This window comes from Budorcas taxicolor, chromosome 25, assembly GCF_023091745.1.
Source record: "Budorcas taxicolor isolate Tak-1 chromosome 25, Takin1.1, whole genome shotgun sequence".
NCBI classification, from domain to species: Eukaryota; Metazoa; Chordata; class Mammalia; order Artiodactyla; family Bovidae; genus Budorcas; species Budorcas taxicolor.
Window position 1 is genome coordinate 31,043,148 of NC_068934.1, and position 17,381 is coordinate 31,060,528.

Sequence of the window (17,381 nt, forward strand, 5' to 3'; positions counted from 1 at the left end):
TCTCACACACTCTTCTTTCAACTGACTTGCTCAGATAAGTCTAGTTAGAATCTTAGGGCCTATTATAGGCCCTACTGTGTCCTATATACAACAAGGTCTGACTATATAGCACGGGGGACTATATTCAATATCCTGTGATAAACCATATGGGAAAGAACACATTAAAGAGAATGTATGTGTATAAATGAGTCACTTTGCTGTACAGCAGAGATTGGCACAATATTGTAGATCAGCTACACTTCAATAAAAAAGAAAAAAAAATAAACAATTCTTTGAATCGTGAGGATCCGCTCTGTTCCTCTGTATTTGTACCTCTATCACTGGTTTTCTGATTTCCTCATCTTTGCTTTCCTGTTTCCATCTCTTAAAAAAAATTTTTTTTTGCTTCATATTGTGTAAGAGTTAAATTAGAAGACTCCCAAGTTTCTTTCCAACTCTAAAATTCAGTGTGCTCCTACATTCTAGAGAAAAAATTTGATTTTTAAAAAGAATTCTAATTGAGGTATTGGATACTCAATTAGATAATTGAGCTATTCAAGTAACTCCAGATGAGTTCTTTGTAAACCCCAATACATAATACACTAGAATAAAAAGAAAATTTTCTGTAAAATCCCTGAAGACTATAGGTCACTGAACTATGTTTCCTATCTATTTGGAGTCTCTAAAAGTCTTTAAATGTATTTGTTTTTCTATTCTCCAAACTTATAAAAAAATTAACATTTAGAGTATGGGGGGCATTGTGGCTTTTTGCTTTTGACTAAAATTGTATCAACTCAGTGTAATAAAATAACATATCTATTCAGGAAAAAATGGGGTACTTGGAGGAATTATTTCCACAAATGCATTCTTCTGAACTTCTCCCTAGTTTTCCATTTATCCTATAAGATTACATTATTTTAATAATTTCCATGGCCTTCTTTAGAAGCTCCCAGTGTTTCTTTACTTGGCATCTTGTTGCTATTTCACGGTTGCAATTTTTCTTATTTGAAAGCAGAGAGGTAAGAGGATGTTTTTCCTCCTTGCATCATCTCTTTTTTTCTGGACCATGTTTATTTATTTTATTTTGGTCTCTGTATTTCATATTACAAACTGTCCTTAGCTATTTGGTAATCCTTGATTTCCAGCTCTTATTTTTGGAATCATTCTTGCGAAGCTCCTTGGAAGCTCTGAGTGTGTGGCTCACAGACCTGGAGGGATCTGGCTGGGCCAGGTCATGAGAAAACCTCTCCTGTCAGTTTCTGTAGATCTCTTCTCTTCGCAATCGAAAAAAGAAAAAAAAAGAAGAAGAAGAAGAAGAAGAATCTGCCTGCAATGCAGAAGAAGCGAGTTCAATCCCTGGGTCAGGAAGATCCCCTGGAGGAGGGTATGACTACCTCTTCAGGTACACTTGCCTGGAGAATTCCATGGACAGAGAAGCCTGGTGGACTACAGCCCATGGGATTGCAAAGAGTCAGACACGACTAAGCGACTAACACTTGCACACTTTTTCACACTCCTCTTGGCAGGATCTGATTCCCCAGAAAAGACTACTAGTCTCCTACTTAGTGGTGAAGAGCTGCTTGCCAGCATTCTTGGAGCTGAACTGAAAGGTAGTATAAGGCTGTCAGTACCCAGGACTCACGCATGTGTTGCAGTCTCCTGCTTTTGATACTCTGACTCCTGCCCTAACTTGCCAGGTGCCCCCGGGACAGACAGCTGCTGTTGTTTCCTCTCAAAAGACAGTTGTCTAGTCTTGGACTAGAGCAAGGGAAAGACTGTCAACAATCTAATCTGGGCTGGTGAGAGCATCTGACTGCTTCTTGAAATCAGTTTTCAACCAGTCCTCATTCATTTAGCTTCTTCCCTTCACACTGACTTCTGGTGTGCCTGGCTTCCCCAGTTACTGAAGATTCTGATATACCTTGGGTTTGCTGCTGGCTTTCCCTCCTCATTTGGGATTCAGGTTTCTGAAGCACCTAAGGTAATTTTACTCATTGTCCATCTGATTTGCACTGGAATTTTGTTTTTGTTTTCTTCTCTCCTATCTTCCATATCTTTGGATGGTTTGCTTTTAAAATACCTTTAGAGTTAGTTTAGTGAGATTTCAGGAGGGAGTTGAAGCAGCCGTAGGTGACCGATATGTCATCTTACTCCATCCTCTCTGATTTTTTAATTCACCTGAATTAGTAGTGCACATAACATCAGCAGAACCATTTTTTGAGAGTCATCATATCCTGAAGATAGCTTTATTTAGCTCTCAGGCATGATAATATGCCTGGGAGTAGCATTTTTATTGTTGTTGAAAAATTATTTTCCCTCATTACTTTAAGGAAAATCCCCATTATCTTCTTGAAACAGATGATGCCAGTGATAAATCTTTTTTCTGTCTTCTCATCCCTTTGTAGGTTATCTTCTCAACATCTCTGTGAGCTATTTGGGCTTTTTTCATCCCTTAGTCTTCTGAAATTTCTCTACTCTGTCCTCAATTTGTTGTTAAATATATACTAAAAGGTCTCAATCTGTCCCCCACAGCTCCTAACTTTTCCTGCATTGAGAGTTTGTTTTTTCACCTGTGTGTTTCGTATCACTAGCTGGCTCCCCTGTGTTCACTCTGTTCATCTCCTTAATGTGTTGGCCTTGCCTCTTCGTTCAGGTACTTCTACTGGTGCTTAAATACCTCATACCATGAATCCTGTCTTATGCTGATGTAAAAAAAAAAAAAAACCCTCCATCTATTGATTTCCATAGAAATGTCTCCTTTCTGGTGTTGCTTTTCTTCAGATGTTAGTGTCTCACTGTGGATTGAATTTTTTCCCCTATCTTAAAATACAGATCTTCCCTAACAATGAGAAGGTATTGGTACTGGGCAGATTCTGAGGTGGGCTTCCCAGGTGGCTCAGCGGTTAAGAACCTGCCTGCCAGTGCAGGAGATGCAGGACATGCAGTTTCGATCCCTGGGTTGGGAAGATCCCGTGGAAAAGGAAATGGCAACCCAGGTACTCTTGCCTGGAGAGTCCCATGGACAGTCCGTGGGGTTGCAAAGAGCCTGACACGACTTAGTGTCTAAGCAACAAGATTCTCAGGTGGCTGCTCAGTGGTGAGATGATTCTCTTGCTTTCTTTTGTGTCCCCAGATATAGGCACTGTTTCTCTCTAGTCCTGCCTCCAGTTATAGCTGGCCCCTAAGTACGTGGGCAGGAGGAGCATGGAGGGAGAGGTCAAATTCTGTATTTATTTTGGATTTTTAAAATAACTAAAATAGTTCCCCAGAGCTGGGAACTCTGGTCAATATTAGGTAACCACCCAACTCAGAAAAATAATAGACTGCATGTATATGTATAACTGAATCACTCTGCTGTATGCCTGAAACTAACACAAGATTGGTGATCAACTATATTCCAACATAAAATAAAACATTAAAAATATTTTCCATAATTTCTATGGATTTGTGCAGAAATATAGCCTGCGGTTTGCTTCATGCCAGCATCTTTCAATATCTTTTCAGCATCTTTGTCAATATCTTTATTCAAAGATATCTTTCACAGTCACTCTTCTGTCCACTTTAATTTGGCCCCCATCTCATTACACCACCCAAACTGCCCTTGCTAAGGTAACCGATATCCTCTTTATTGAAAAATCCAGTGGAAGTTTTTACCCCTTGTCTCTTTAGACTCTTCAGTAGGCTTAACTTGATTCACAGAAGCCTCACTCTTTTCCCTTAGCTCTGGGACATCCTGGTGTCACTATTTTTCTCCTTTCTCTCTGGTTGCTTCATCGCAGTCCCTTCTGCCAGTGCCTCTGTTCCTGGGAGATTGTGAGTGCTGGACATCTTCAGGACTCATTCCCGAGACTTCTTTCTTCTTTCTTGGTGACTTCATCTTTTGAAATAACCTTAAATCCCATCTAGTATCTGACATAATTGCTCCAAAGGAAAAAAAAACTACATATAAATGTGGGTATATATATATTCATATATGCATATACAAAATTACATATAAATATATACTTGTATATATATGTGTGTGTGTATATATGTATATGTATGTATATATATGTGTGTGTATATATATATACTTGTATATATGTGTGTGTATATACACACATATATATGTATATTCTAAGACCCATCTGCAAAATCCACAGATGCTCAAGTCTCATATGAAATAGTGGAATATTCACATATAACCTAAGTACTTTCTCTCCTACTCTTTAAATCATCTCTAGATTACTTACAATACCTAATACAATGTAAATGTTATGTAAATAGTTGTAAATACAATGTAAATGCTATGTACATAGCTGTCTGCACACGGCAAATCCAAGTTTCATTTTTGGGGACTTTCTGAAAAAAATTTTTTTTCAAATATTTTTGATCCACAGTTGGCTGAATCTGCAGATGCAGACCCTATGGATATGGAGGGGTGTGTGTTTGTGTGTATGTGTGTGCATAAAACATCTTGGTCTTCCTTCTGTCATTCAACAGTTCAACTTAAACATTCAAATGTCAGTGACATGCACCTTTCCCAAGTTCTTAATACCAGTACCTTGGTACAGTTCTTCAAGCTTGTTGTCACAGGCTGGTTCCTAGAGACAGACCTGATAGCCTCTCAACTTTTGGGCTAAGATCAAGTGTAGAAACAGACCTGAGATGGAGATTGGCAATTAGTGCACAGGTCACAGAGGGAACTCCTATGGGCTCAACACCTTGGAGCTGAGTGGAAGGAAGCAGGGCTGGGCAGAAGGAGATGCTGGGCCACAGTGCAGTTCCAGAGAAGGCTTTGGGGACCCCCAAGGGAGCTGTACCTGGGATCCCCTTCAGCCTTGTCCCAGCTCAGGACAAGGAAGCTGAGGTCCCCAATGGGCAGCACATTATGGTAAGGAAAGATACTGGATTTTGAGCAACAGAGTTTGGTATCAATTCCTTCCTTTTCATTTGTCAACAATGTGGTTTGACAAGTAAGTTAATATCTCTGGACTCTTGTAACCTAATCTGTACCAGTCTTGGTTGGATGACATCATCCCTGAAGTCTGTAAAATGAGATGATGGAATTTTTTATTAAGCAAATGTCTGAGTGTCCTCTGCAAAGTCCCACTCTGAATTCAACTTTAAATTTCAGATTCCTGCCTAATAATTTTTTAAAGTTTTTTTTTTTTAACGTGGACAGTTTTTTAAAAGTCTTTATTGAATTTGTTACAGTATTGCTTCTGGTTTATGTGGGTTTTTCGGCCGCAAGGCATGTGGGCCCTCAGTTCCCCAACCAGGAGTCAAACTCACACCCCCTGCATTGGAAGGAGAAGTCTTAACTAGGCCACCAGGGAAGTCCCCTGCCTAATACTTAGTCCCTGCTTAAAAGCCTGGAGAACTTTTCTTTCCACCCAATCAGTGTGACCCAGCCCAAGGCTACACACACTTCCGAATTCCAGGCAGGTCCTTTACCTGTGGAGATGGCCCTAGACCTAGCCTGTGATGGCCTGAACCACCTCAAGTACCAGGAAGAATAGGCAGAAAGTCTGTAGACTTCACTGCCACCAAGAACTCTCTGTATGACTCTAAAATTTACAGGCAATTGAAGAATCTCTTGTTCAAAGAAATCTTATGCCTGTTGGATCCCTACAGCATCAATGTGGAGGCTTATCTGCCCTGGGGACTCAGCAGGATCAGATTCCCTCCCATAATGAATGGAAGATGGGAAATAAACCCATGTTACCAAAATGTTTAGTGTTACTTTTCTTATTCCAAGAATTTCTTTAAAATAAATAAACACATATCCCCAACTCAACGTACAACTTTTTTTTTTGCCACTGTATTATAATGTGTATGATACATGAATCATCTTTTCCTTAATGATAATTTCTGCTTTATCTTACAGATGGGAAAATAGAGGCACAAAAATCTGTGCCTCATGTCTCAATGTTTGTTATGATGGAAATGATCTCAACAAATTGAAATTTATGGTGGAAAGGGTATACATCCCTTTCCTTAGAATTTTTCTCTTTCTTGGGAAAAACAATCCTTAAATAACTTTAGTCCAGCAGATTGCAAAACATGTTTTTGGCTGCATATTCTGAGTATCGCATCCGACCACAATTTCTGGTGGAGAGAAAAGTTATGGGGAAGTAAAATTCTGCCTCTGATTCATTTACTGTTACTGGAGCAATATATCATGGGGTCCTCCAATTGCCCACAAGAGCCTTGCCTGTGTTTTAGAGGGTCTGTGTCTAATGAAGGGACCGTCTGCCACATGGATGTGCCTGAGACTGGGGTTCCAGTGTTGCTCCCCATTACCTGTGAAGTATCTCTATACTGGTTCTGTATCTGTTTCTGTCAAGTGTGTGATGCTGATGTATGGATTCAGGACAGTTTGTACCAGGAGAGATAAGTATCTGATTATGAGACATGGGATATGAGATTATAAGAACATGGCCATAGTCATTTAACCTTTAAGAACAGAGTATGGAAAACTAGTAGCTCTGAATCTGAGACCTTATTCTATCTATCTATCTATCTATCAATCTATCATCATCATCTATCAAACACACACGTGCACACACAGCCATAGTTAGGGCGCAATCAGGATTGACATCCACAAAAGGAACATAGGAGGGAATGTAGATGCCATTGTCTCTTGGTTGTGGTGGGTGATATTATTAAAGTGATGCACTAGAGGAGGGATCATAAACCCCAGGTTAATAACAGTGCCCAGAAAAGACACAATTATTAAATGGGACTGTTTGGGAGAAAGAGCTGGAAAGATCACCCTCCTATAAGAAAAAGAAAGCCTCCTATAACCCTGATCAGGAGAGAGGGGTAGTACTCGCTCTCAGTAATGTCCTCTGAGATCATGAATAAAAGGTCTGAGATAAGTAGCAATTACAAAAACAGGAGTGTGTGCTGCACGGAAGGTATCGCATGCGTTAGAGTTGTTTAATAACATCTTTACTGTGTCTCTCCAGTACACAAAGTCTGGAATTCCCAAATTAGCCATTGAGATTTCAAAGAGTTTTCCCAGGCACCTTTATTTCCCTTTATTAGTATGCTAGCTAGATGACTCTTTCGTGCCATCCATTTTGTAGAAAGAAAATGCTTCTGTATGTATTATATGAGTAAGAGACCAACGTGCTACATGAGGTGAAATTACCCAAGGCAGGCTCCTGCCCTGCGCACACTCACCCTTCTTAGGCTCTTGATTTGATGGATCCCTAATGGCACAGTCTACTTAGGGAATACCCCAGTGGATTGTGGGAAAGAGACACCCAGAGAACAGGCCCTTCCTCTGCCTCCCCTCCCTCCCCCCCACCCCCGCCGCCTCCACGACCGCCGCCTCCACCACCGCGTTGGGAATCAGGAAACTTCCTTTCAGTTACATTTAATACCTATTGCTTCAACAACCCTTAGCTGGCTGTGATTAAATATTGATGCTTTTCATTCAGTTTGGGTTCCTGTTTTACTTTTTCACCTTTGTTACTGCTTGTGTTGCCTCTGGAGAATGGGCGCACCTTACATTCTCCAAAGAAATGTACATAAATGCAGTCAGACCTTAATGTTTTGCTCTTTTAAAGAATATGAGACCTCTTTTAGGTCTTCCCTTTGGCTTAGTCAGTAAAGAGTCTGCCTGTAATGCGGAGACTGGGATTCAATCCCTGGGTTGGGAGGATTCCCTGGAGAAGGGAATGGGAACCCACTGCAGTATTCTTGCCTGGAGAATTCCATGGACAGAGGAGCCTGGAGGGCTCACAAAGAGCCATGGGGTCACAAAGAGTCAGATACAACTAAGTGACGAACACTTTCACTTTTAAGATCTCCTTATGGGGTTTCCCAGGTGGCTCAGTGGTAAAGAATCCATCTGCCAATGCTAGAGCTGCGGGAGACACAGGTTTAGATCCTGGGTCGGATGGCAGCCCGCTCCAGTAATATGGCCTGGAAAATTCCACCAAGCTCAGATACAAAACCACCTTATAACTGCCACCACCTGTCAGTATCTTCATTCTCTATCACACTAACCAAGATCTATATTTAAAAGTGACCTTCTTAGCAGAGTCTCATATTCTATATATTTTTATGTCTTGTGTTTGTATGCCAGCACAGTGCCTGGCACAGAGCAGATATCAGTAACACTTTAATTAATTCCATTGATGAAAATTATCCAGCATCTCTCATCTGTCCTTATTCATTTAGAGATTCCACCATCACATAAATCATGACCAGTCTAATAATACTTCCATTGTTTTATAGATAAGTGACTTTTCTAAATTTCATATAGATGGTTAATGATGGTGCTGGGCCTGAAACCAAGAATTCCTTCAGCTCCAGAGCCATGTAACTGAGGTCTAAGGTATTTATTTATTTACCAATTCAAATAAGGTATGTATTTATTTCCCTGATTGGATGTACTCTGTAAAGGAGCATGCCTGAATATGCATTTGTCTAAAGAGGGAAAGGGAGAAAAAGAGAAACTCATGAAGCTGGCTTATACATTTGAAGTGTAGATTGAAACTAATTTATAGGGACAAGGGTGTCTCCAAATAATTTACAACACTGTCTGTTCCTAGTGAGTGTAAACAATCCAGAGCGGTAATGAATTCTTGGTGGTTACTGAAGTCAGCCTCCAGTGGAGAAGCAAAATGATTTGCTTTAGTGGATTCCTGATGTGTTGCCTGGATGCCCAGAATTGAGGTCCAGTAGCCAGAGGGGTGCAGGGGGTAGAGAACTAAATCTTAGCTTTCTACAGTCCATAAATGTCTGGTGCAAAGACAGGGTGGAACAATTTGCTGCCCTGGTGAGATGGTAGAAATGAAGGTTTGAGAGGGTTGTGCCTGGACCATGCAAAATGAGACTAGGTTATTAGAAATCAGCCACTGCCTCCCTTGTAGATGTCAGGGAAACTGGAGGAGGGAGAGACCCCCTTCCCCCACCACATCTGACAGATGTCTCTGCCAAGCCAGGTTACTCATCTAGAGGTACTCGGACATCTGCAAGGGGATACTTGTTGTTGCTGTTGTTGTTCAGGCTCTAACCCGTCTCTGACTCTTGCAACCCCACGGACTATAGCTCACCAGGCTCCTCTGTCTTTGCAACCCCATGGACTGTAGCCCGCCAGGCTTCTCTGTCCATGGGATTCTCCAGGCAAGAATAATGGACTCGGTTGCCATTTCCTTCTCCAGGGGATCATCACAACCCAGGCATCGAAGCTGTGTCTCTTGTATCCTCTGCTTTGGTACATGGGTTCTTTACCACTGAGCCATCTGGGAAGCCCAAGGTGATACACAGAAGCAGGTCAATGTCTTTCCTTACTCATCTTCCTGAGAAGAGAAGTGACTCATCTGATGGGTGAGACTGGGAGAAGGTATTGAGGTGATGCCTCTCAGCTCCTTCCTTTGTCTCTTTTGAGTGAATTTGGTATATTCCAATGCTAAATGTACACCATTATCACCTATTGAGCTTCTAAAAAATGCTCAAACCCAGGCCCTACCCTCTGAGACGAGACAATGCTTCAGTTCATCTGGGGGTGGAGCTTTGGGCATTGATAGCTTTAGCAGTTCCCTGGTTGGTTCTAATGGGCAGCCAGTCCTGAAAGTAATGAGCTAATCTGCACTCAGGAAAATGTCTTCTCTGCTCTGCTGTGTAGTATGAAGCTTGCACATGTGAAGGGCTGTTATAAACTGATATCTGCCCCCTCAAAATTCATCTGTACTTAATTCCCAGAGCCTGAGAGAGTGACTGTATTTGGAGGGAAGGGCTTGAAGGGGTGATTAAGTTAAAACAAGGCCTTTTTGGTGGGTCTTAACTTCCTTGGTGGCTCAGACGGTAAAGCATCTGCCTGCAAAGCGAGAGACCTGGGTTCAATCCCTGGGTCAGGAAGATCCCCTGGAGAAGGAAATGACAACCCACTCCAGTACTCTTGCCTGGAAAATTCCATGGATGGATGAGCCTGGTAGGCTACAGTCCATGGGGTTGCAAAGAGTCAGACACGACTGAGCGACTTCCCTTCACTTAATCCAATATAACTAGTGTCCTTGTAAGAAGAGGAGATTAAGACACAAACACAAACAGAGGAAAGACCACAGGAGGACGCATAGAGAAGGCGGCCGTCTGCAAGCCAAGGAGAGAGGCCTCAGAAGAAACCAAACCTTCTAATGCCTCTAATGGACTTCCAGCTTCCAGACTTGTAAGAAAATAAATGTTAGTTATTTAAGCCATACAGATAGTGGTATTTTGTTACATCAGCCCGAGCAAACTAATTCAAGGGTTATCTGATGTCTTGAGGCAACAGAAGTGAAAGCATCATTTCAGAGAAGGTTTTGGCAAATGTGGTTGTAATGATACATTTAAGGAGGAAGAAGGTCCTTAGGTATGTTTACAGTTTACTGTCTGAGCCATGAGGGAAGTCCATTGTGTTTACTAAAAGGTCTTCAAATATGTTTTCTCTGTGTCTCTGACTAACAAACGCTATCTCATAGAAATGTGAGAAAGTGATCAGCTTAGAGCCCAGGACTAGGTCTTTGCCTTCTTTGGCCCAACTCCTTCAGTTGCTATTAGTTATTCCTGCACTTGAAGCTACGACCCATCATGCCTTACACACCCTTGAGGGCCAGAGAAGCAAACCCCAGAGAAGGTTTAGAAATACACTCAGTCTTTGTGCCAAGAGCATTTTGTCTTCACATTTCAGATGTGTAAGAAAAGTGGAAGTAGCTTCTGCATGCTTGTATTCCACTTATTCTAAAATATTAAAAATGTTTACATGTAGATATCTATGGAATATATGTATAAAAGAACAATGTCAGACACAGATGTGGAGAATGGATTTGCGCCCATGATAGAGGAAGGAAAGTGAAGTTGCTCAGTCTTGTCCAACTCCTTGCGACCCCATGGACTGTAGCCTACCAGGTTCCTCTGTCCATGGGATTTTTCCAGGCAAGAGTACTGGAGTGGGTTGCCATTTCCTTCTCTAGGAGACCTTTCTGACCCAGGGGTTGAACCCAGGTCTCCCGCATTGTAGGCAGATGCTTTACTGTCTGAGCCACCAGGGAAGTCCACTGGCAGAGGAAGGAAATGGTGGGACAGACTGGGAGAGCAGCATTGTCATATATACCCTAGGCAAGTTTGCTCAGTCGTGTCCAACTCTTTGTGGCCCCATGGACTGTAGATTCCCAGGCTCCTCTGTCCATGGGATTTCCCAAGAGAGAATACTGGAGCAATTGCCATTTCCTACTTCAGGGGATCTCCCTGATCCAGGGATCCAACCCATGTCTCTTGTGTCTCCTGCATCAGCAGGCAAATTCTTTACCACTGTGCCACCCAGGAAGCACTAGAATTGCATAGAAAATACCAACTTGGTGAGAGAGTCTTTCTGCCACTCAACCCACACAGAAAACTAAGACTGCTTTCTGTGCTGGGAAATGATTATAAACAGTGTGCCAACTCCTTGCAGCAGCGCCAGCCCCTGATTCCATAAGTGGCTGTGGATGTTTTAACCAGGCAGCAAAGCACAAGTGAGTAATCTGCTCTGCCGCTGCCATGTTAATGGGCCGACCGCGTTATCACACATTTGCCTGCAAGGAACAGCAGCGCCTAAATGAATTGCTATGATTTTTAATACAGATAGAAGGGCCGACCCCCACGAAGCCAAGCTGGCAACAGACAGACCATACATGATCATGGGGCTGGTGTTTATCTCGATCCCCCCAGCTCCTGGAGACCCGCAGACTGGCGTGGAAGATAAATGAGCAAGAAAGGAGCTTGGAAGGGAGAAAGTTATAGACTTTTCTTAGGCATTCAGATGAGAGAAAGGGGTTCCAGTGGTCACTGACGCTACCCCAGGATGAGGCAATGATCTATAAGTGATGGTCAGTGAGTGTGGATGGATTGGATCACTTGGTGGAGAAATGAAAAGGGATTTGGAATCAGAACTAAGGATTTGCTGCTGGTTATTACTGGTGACTTAAGACCTTGCATTTGGCTCTTTTCCCATTGTTGGAGATGATCATCATATTTCATTAACTTCCAGAGAAAGACTACTTATACTGAGACATTAATGTTCATTGTCAAAGCCCAGCAGAGGATCAATGTCAGGTTTGCTCAAAGCCATCACCTGCATACACGGGCATTTCTGTAGCTGTAGCTGTTGGAGGGTGCTGTGGGGTGCTGGGGTGCACATACAGAGCCAAGATTTTTTTGGATATCATCGTTTGGAGCCAAGATTCACCCGAAAGAAAGGTTGAGTTGGAGGACATTTTTTCACTCCCTCATGTTACCCCATCCTCACATACATACACAATCTGTCACTCTTTCTAAGACAAAATTAGAAGAAAGTAAACAATTGTCTAGGGAAGCCCTAAAGACAAAAATAAGTCACAGATGGTAGGATGTTGAGAAGTATGTATAAGAGGAGTGAAGGCTAAGCTATCTATATTTCCTTGGTGATGGGAATTAGATGTGACATCTTGAATTGTAAATATCAAGAGGAGGGGTGGGCATCATTATCTTACTAATCAGAAGCTTTCACCCTTTTCCTTGGGTCCTTGAAGAGAGGAGAGTTAGGATCACTCTTACATTCTCTGAGAAGGCACTGAACTTCTCCTTCGCATTAATTAACAAAATTAACTTTTAAAATATTCATATGGCCAGATATTCCATTTGAAATATTAACCAACTTTGTTTTTCCTTCCAGGAAGTTCTCTTCTTTTCCCTCTTTTCCCAGATTCAAGCATTCCATCAAGAGAGGTTATGGAAGAGCAGGAACAAAGGAATCTGCCTGACTTTGGTTTTCAAAAGACTACGCCCTTCAGAGAATGAATGGTTGAAAGAGAGAAAAATAGTGTTTAAGTGTATTGATAAGAATATTATTAAAAATGTGGACCATGCAGTCTTAAGTGGATCGTAAAGAAATAACTTAATGTGGATAAAAAGTCATGCCAGACCTCTTTTGTCGACCTATGGCCTGTAGCCCACCAGGCTTTTCTACCCATGGGATTTTCCAGGCAAGAAAACCGGAGTGGGTTGCCATTTCCTGCTCCAGGGTATCTTCCTGACCGCGGGAGCAAACCTGCATCTCCTGCATTGACAGGCAGATTCTTTACCAATGAGCCACCAGGGAAGCCCGCAGAGAATTTTTAGGGCAATGAAAGTACTCTGTATGATACTATAAAGGTGGATACGTGTCACTATACATTTGTCTGACTCACGGGTACGAAAACCAGAGTGAGCTGTAATGTAAGCCATGGAGTTAGAGGATAATGATCTGTCCATGTTGGTTCATCAGTTGTAACAAACGTGCCACACTGGCGGGGGCAGGGGAGGGGATGTTGATATTAGGGATGTATGTGTGGAGAAAGGAGGAATATAAGAAATCTTCATACATTTTTCTTAATTTTCCTGTGAACCTAAAACTGCTCTAAAAAAATTAAGTCATAAAATATCAAATGTTTCCTTCCATGATTTATTATAAGCATCCTTGTCACTTATATGCATATCTCAGAGCATGCTTGTATGTAAATGTATAGATCACACACAAAAGACATGTGGATTGACTTGTTCTGTATCTGCCCTTGAATATGGGATTGGTTACATAACACAAAACTAAAATTATCTGGAAAAGATTATGATATCAAGATTCCCTTAGGAACACAGGCTCATACCTTATTACTCTCAGCATTTAAATGACCTTCCAATTGTCTAGCTTGAAGATTTGATACTAACATTGAAATGTATATCCTTTTGACTTGCTCTGCATGGGGACAGAGAGGAATGATCACAAAACCTCTTCGTACGACTCAAGCATTACTCCTTTATAGACTTGAATTCTGCCGTGAAACGTGGATTCAGAATGCAGAGCATATCCAGACTCAGTTGAAGAATTCTCCTCTACGCAGTGTTCCTACCATGGGTGCCTCTAACGCTGTAGATGTACTTCCCAGCCAATTCTTTCTCCTCTTAGAACCTGTGATAAATACACTTGGTCACTCATATTTTACAAACAAACAAAACCTGAGCTAAGTAATCTTTCCCCTCCTCAGAAGGAAGTGCATCACCAGAGTTATTAATGATCTGTAGAGAACAGAGCGGAGACAAAGCTCTGTATTTTGACCAATGCATTTTGAGAAAATCCCCGAGTTTTTGTTTGTCTGTTTGCTTTTTAAGGGTATGTAGAGGACTGTCACTGAAAGGAATAAGCCCTGGCAGGAGAAATAGATGAATATTTCAACCTGGTGTTATTTTGCTTTCGGCCCAGAAAGGCAAAACACATTTTTGCTAATAGATTTTTTTTCCTTCTGTCACATGTACTGCAGGTTATAGAACGCAAATTATGGTAAATCTCCTGCTCTTTGCATTAGACACAAATAAACAAAAAATGCCAACCGAACAAAAGAATATGATTTATAATTCTCTACAATTGCATCTCTTTCCAGAAATATATAATCATACTGCCTCTCTTATTTTACAGCTTAGGAGAAATGGAAAAAAAAATCACAGTTTTTTTTTTCACTTTTGCTGATAAAAAATAATAAGTAGAATAATAAAATTCATCTATTTTCCTGAGTGCATTGTGGAGAAAGAGCAAAATTCTGTGGCTGTTTATTAATCAGTTGGATTTGTAAATGCAGAGTATTTGACTGGAGTTCAATCTGCTCCAAAACAAATAGCCCCACAGCATGTTATGCATTAAACCATTTTTCTCCGATTAAAATCTTTTGAGTGGAGCCTTCCGGGCTGTGATCATGCAGGGTGCTGAAGGGTTACTGGTACTGCCATTCTGATGGAAAAACATTTCCCTTCAATACCGTCCTCCGGGGCTGCCTCAGGCTCATCGGATATCCACAGTGCCTCTCTGTGCCTCCATTCTGAACTCTAGAAGAGAGCATTCCCTGATGGCTTGGTGGGTAAAGAGTCCGCTTGCAATTCAGGAGAACACAGGAGATGCAAGTTCAATCCCTGGGTCAGAAAGATCCCCAGAGAAGGAAATGGGACCCACTATAGTATTCTTGCCTAGAAGATTCTATTGACAGAGGAGTCTGGTGGGCTACAGTCCATGGGGTTAGGGTTAGGGTTAGGGTTAGGGACCAAGCACACACACACACACACAATTGTGGTTTCAGTTGCCAACTTGTCTGTAAAAAAGTAGTAGGGGGCTAACTGAAAGCAGGATTGACTTTTCCGTTTCATATTTTGTAGGATATCCATTTTTGTCCGATTTTATCCAAGGACTTGATATGTCGCCTACTTTATAGTGTGTTCAGTCGATCCAAATGGAAGACAGGCAGACCACCTGCCACACAGTCAGGGGAGAAAAGAGAAGTCTGATCTTGGTGTGAAGATTGAGGTGTTGTTCATCATGTTGGATTAGACATCAGTGAATGAGCCCCCTGGTTTCTGTAGGTGCCCAGGGATGGTCTGCTGTGAATGCATCTTCCTCTGGGACTTTGGCACCCCCTGGCAGCCCCGACTCTGACAAGCGTATACTGCCAGCTTCAGAGGGCAGGATTTGGAGTAGACCCCTGGATTGGGATCCCAGATCCCCTGCTACCCACCTATGCAGCCTCAATCTTATCTCTCCTCTCTGCATCTCAGTGTTCTCATCAGTAAAATGGGAAATGGTTATATTCCCTACCTCTTGGTAGTTTTATGGGGATTGATGCTTTTGAGCTGTGGTATTGGAGAAGACTCTTGAGAGTTCCTTGGACAGCAAAGAGATAAAAGTCAATCCTAAGGGAAATCAATCCTGAACTTTCACTAGAAAGACTAATGCTGAAGCACCAATATTTTGACCACCTGATGCGAAGAGGCGGCTTATTAGAAAAGACCCTGACGCAGGGAAAGATTGAAGGCAGGAGGAGAAGGGGATAACAGGGGATGAGATGGTTGGATGGTATCACTGACTCAATGGACATGAGTTTGAGTAAACTCTGGGAGTTGGTGAAGGAAAGGGAACCCTGGTGCACTGCAGCCCATGCGGTTGCAAAGAGTCAGACATGACTGAGTGACTGAACAACAGCAAAATGTGAAAAGCTGAGAACAATACTCATCAAAGAGGAAAGAGCAGATAAATATTATCTATTATTATTACTTTTCCTGACAGGGTTTGCCAGAAACCTAGCATTTGTCTTTTCTTTTTTTATGTTAGGATACTTTTAATACAATAAGAAGGCATGCTCATTGCAGAAGAAAAATAGAAAATTTAGAAAAGCAAATATAAAAATCAATCTTAATCCACCATGTAGAAACAGCCTATGCTAACATTTTGATGGATACTCTCCCAGGTTTTATTTCCCATGAATAAACATGCAGATTTTCAGGACTCTTGGTTGCAGGTGACAGAAACTCAAACCCTAGGTTAGGACTCAGTTGTGTCTGCCCTGCCTGCCCCCACCCTCTGACTGATGTCCCTTAAAGAAGAGATCAGGACCCAGACAAGCACAGCAGGAAGCCAGGGAGGAAACCTAAGGAGAAACTAACCCTGTCAACATCTAGATCTCAGATTTCTAGGCCAGAGGCATGCTTATAAGCATCATGGAATTCTAACCTCAATAATAACCTAGGGAGGATTAGGCCGAGATTCTGATGAATTAACATCACGATGCTGGGAAACTTGGTGTTAGGGGCCAGCCTGGGAGAGACCATGCATACGAGGTGCCCACAGTGAGCAGACAGTGGAAAGACTGTAGCAGTGTCAGAGCTCCTGCCCCCTGCCCCCAGCACTCAGTAGGGCTCCTTCCCCCTGCCCCCAGCACTCAGTTCATCTCCACCCTCAAATCTTTGACTAGATCACATAGATGAATTCCAGTTTCCCTTTCTGTTATTTCAGTTTGTTCTACATTTATGAGCCCAGTCACTGCTCCAGAATACAATCTCCTTGAGGATGGAGACCCCAGGGACCACGGCTGTTTACAGCAGGCACCCAGGTCACTGTGCACGCAATTCTCCCACTCACCATATTTGCTGACTCAGCACACGTTTCCCCTACCCACCTGAAGCTTCAGAAGAGAGGCCAAGAGCTAGAGATTCAATTCTCCTTTCATCCCTAAAGGTGCTGCTTTCATTCGAGGCTGGGGCCCATTTCTATGGGAATCTGGCACTCTCCCTGCCCGTAAATCAAGGATGTCAATCTTCCCTCCTGTCAAGCTTTAACCAGAGCCAATTGCACAAGAATTCGTGTTGCTCACTTCAGTGTCCTTCAGCTATTTCCTTCCTGGTTAGTCTGGCCTTGGCTAAAAGTTTTGGAATCACATTCTAGACATTAAACTTCCGCTCCCATTCGCATTCACACTCACAGCCCCTCAGAGTTTGACAAATTGTTTCAGTCCCCACCAAAGCCAGCTTAGCTTGGCAAATCCATCAGACCTGCCAGCATCTGCAGAGTGAGTCTAGAGGGCCAGATATCTTGTCTCAACTGGTAGCTCCTTTATAGG

General features: G+C 42.3%; 1 long non-coding RNA gene across 1 annotated transcript; it reads left to right on the forward strand.

Moving 5' to 3' along the window:
• The first annotated feature begins 1,825 nt into the window (after positions 1–1,825).
• Positions 1,826–12,750, forward strand: LOC128069251 (uncharacterized). Its single transcript, XR_008201533.1, has 3 exons — positions 1,826–1,960; positions 9,141–9,306; positions 12,647–12,750. It is a non-coding gene; the product is annotated as an uncharacterized LOC128069251 (long non-coding RNA).
• Positions 12,751–17,381: the final 4,631 nt, after the last annotated feature.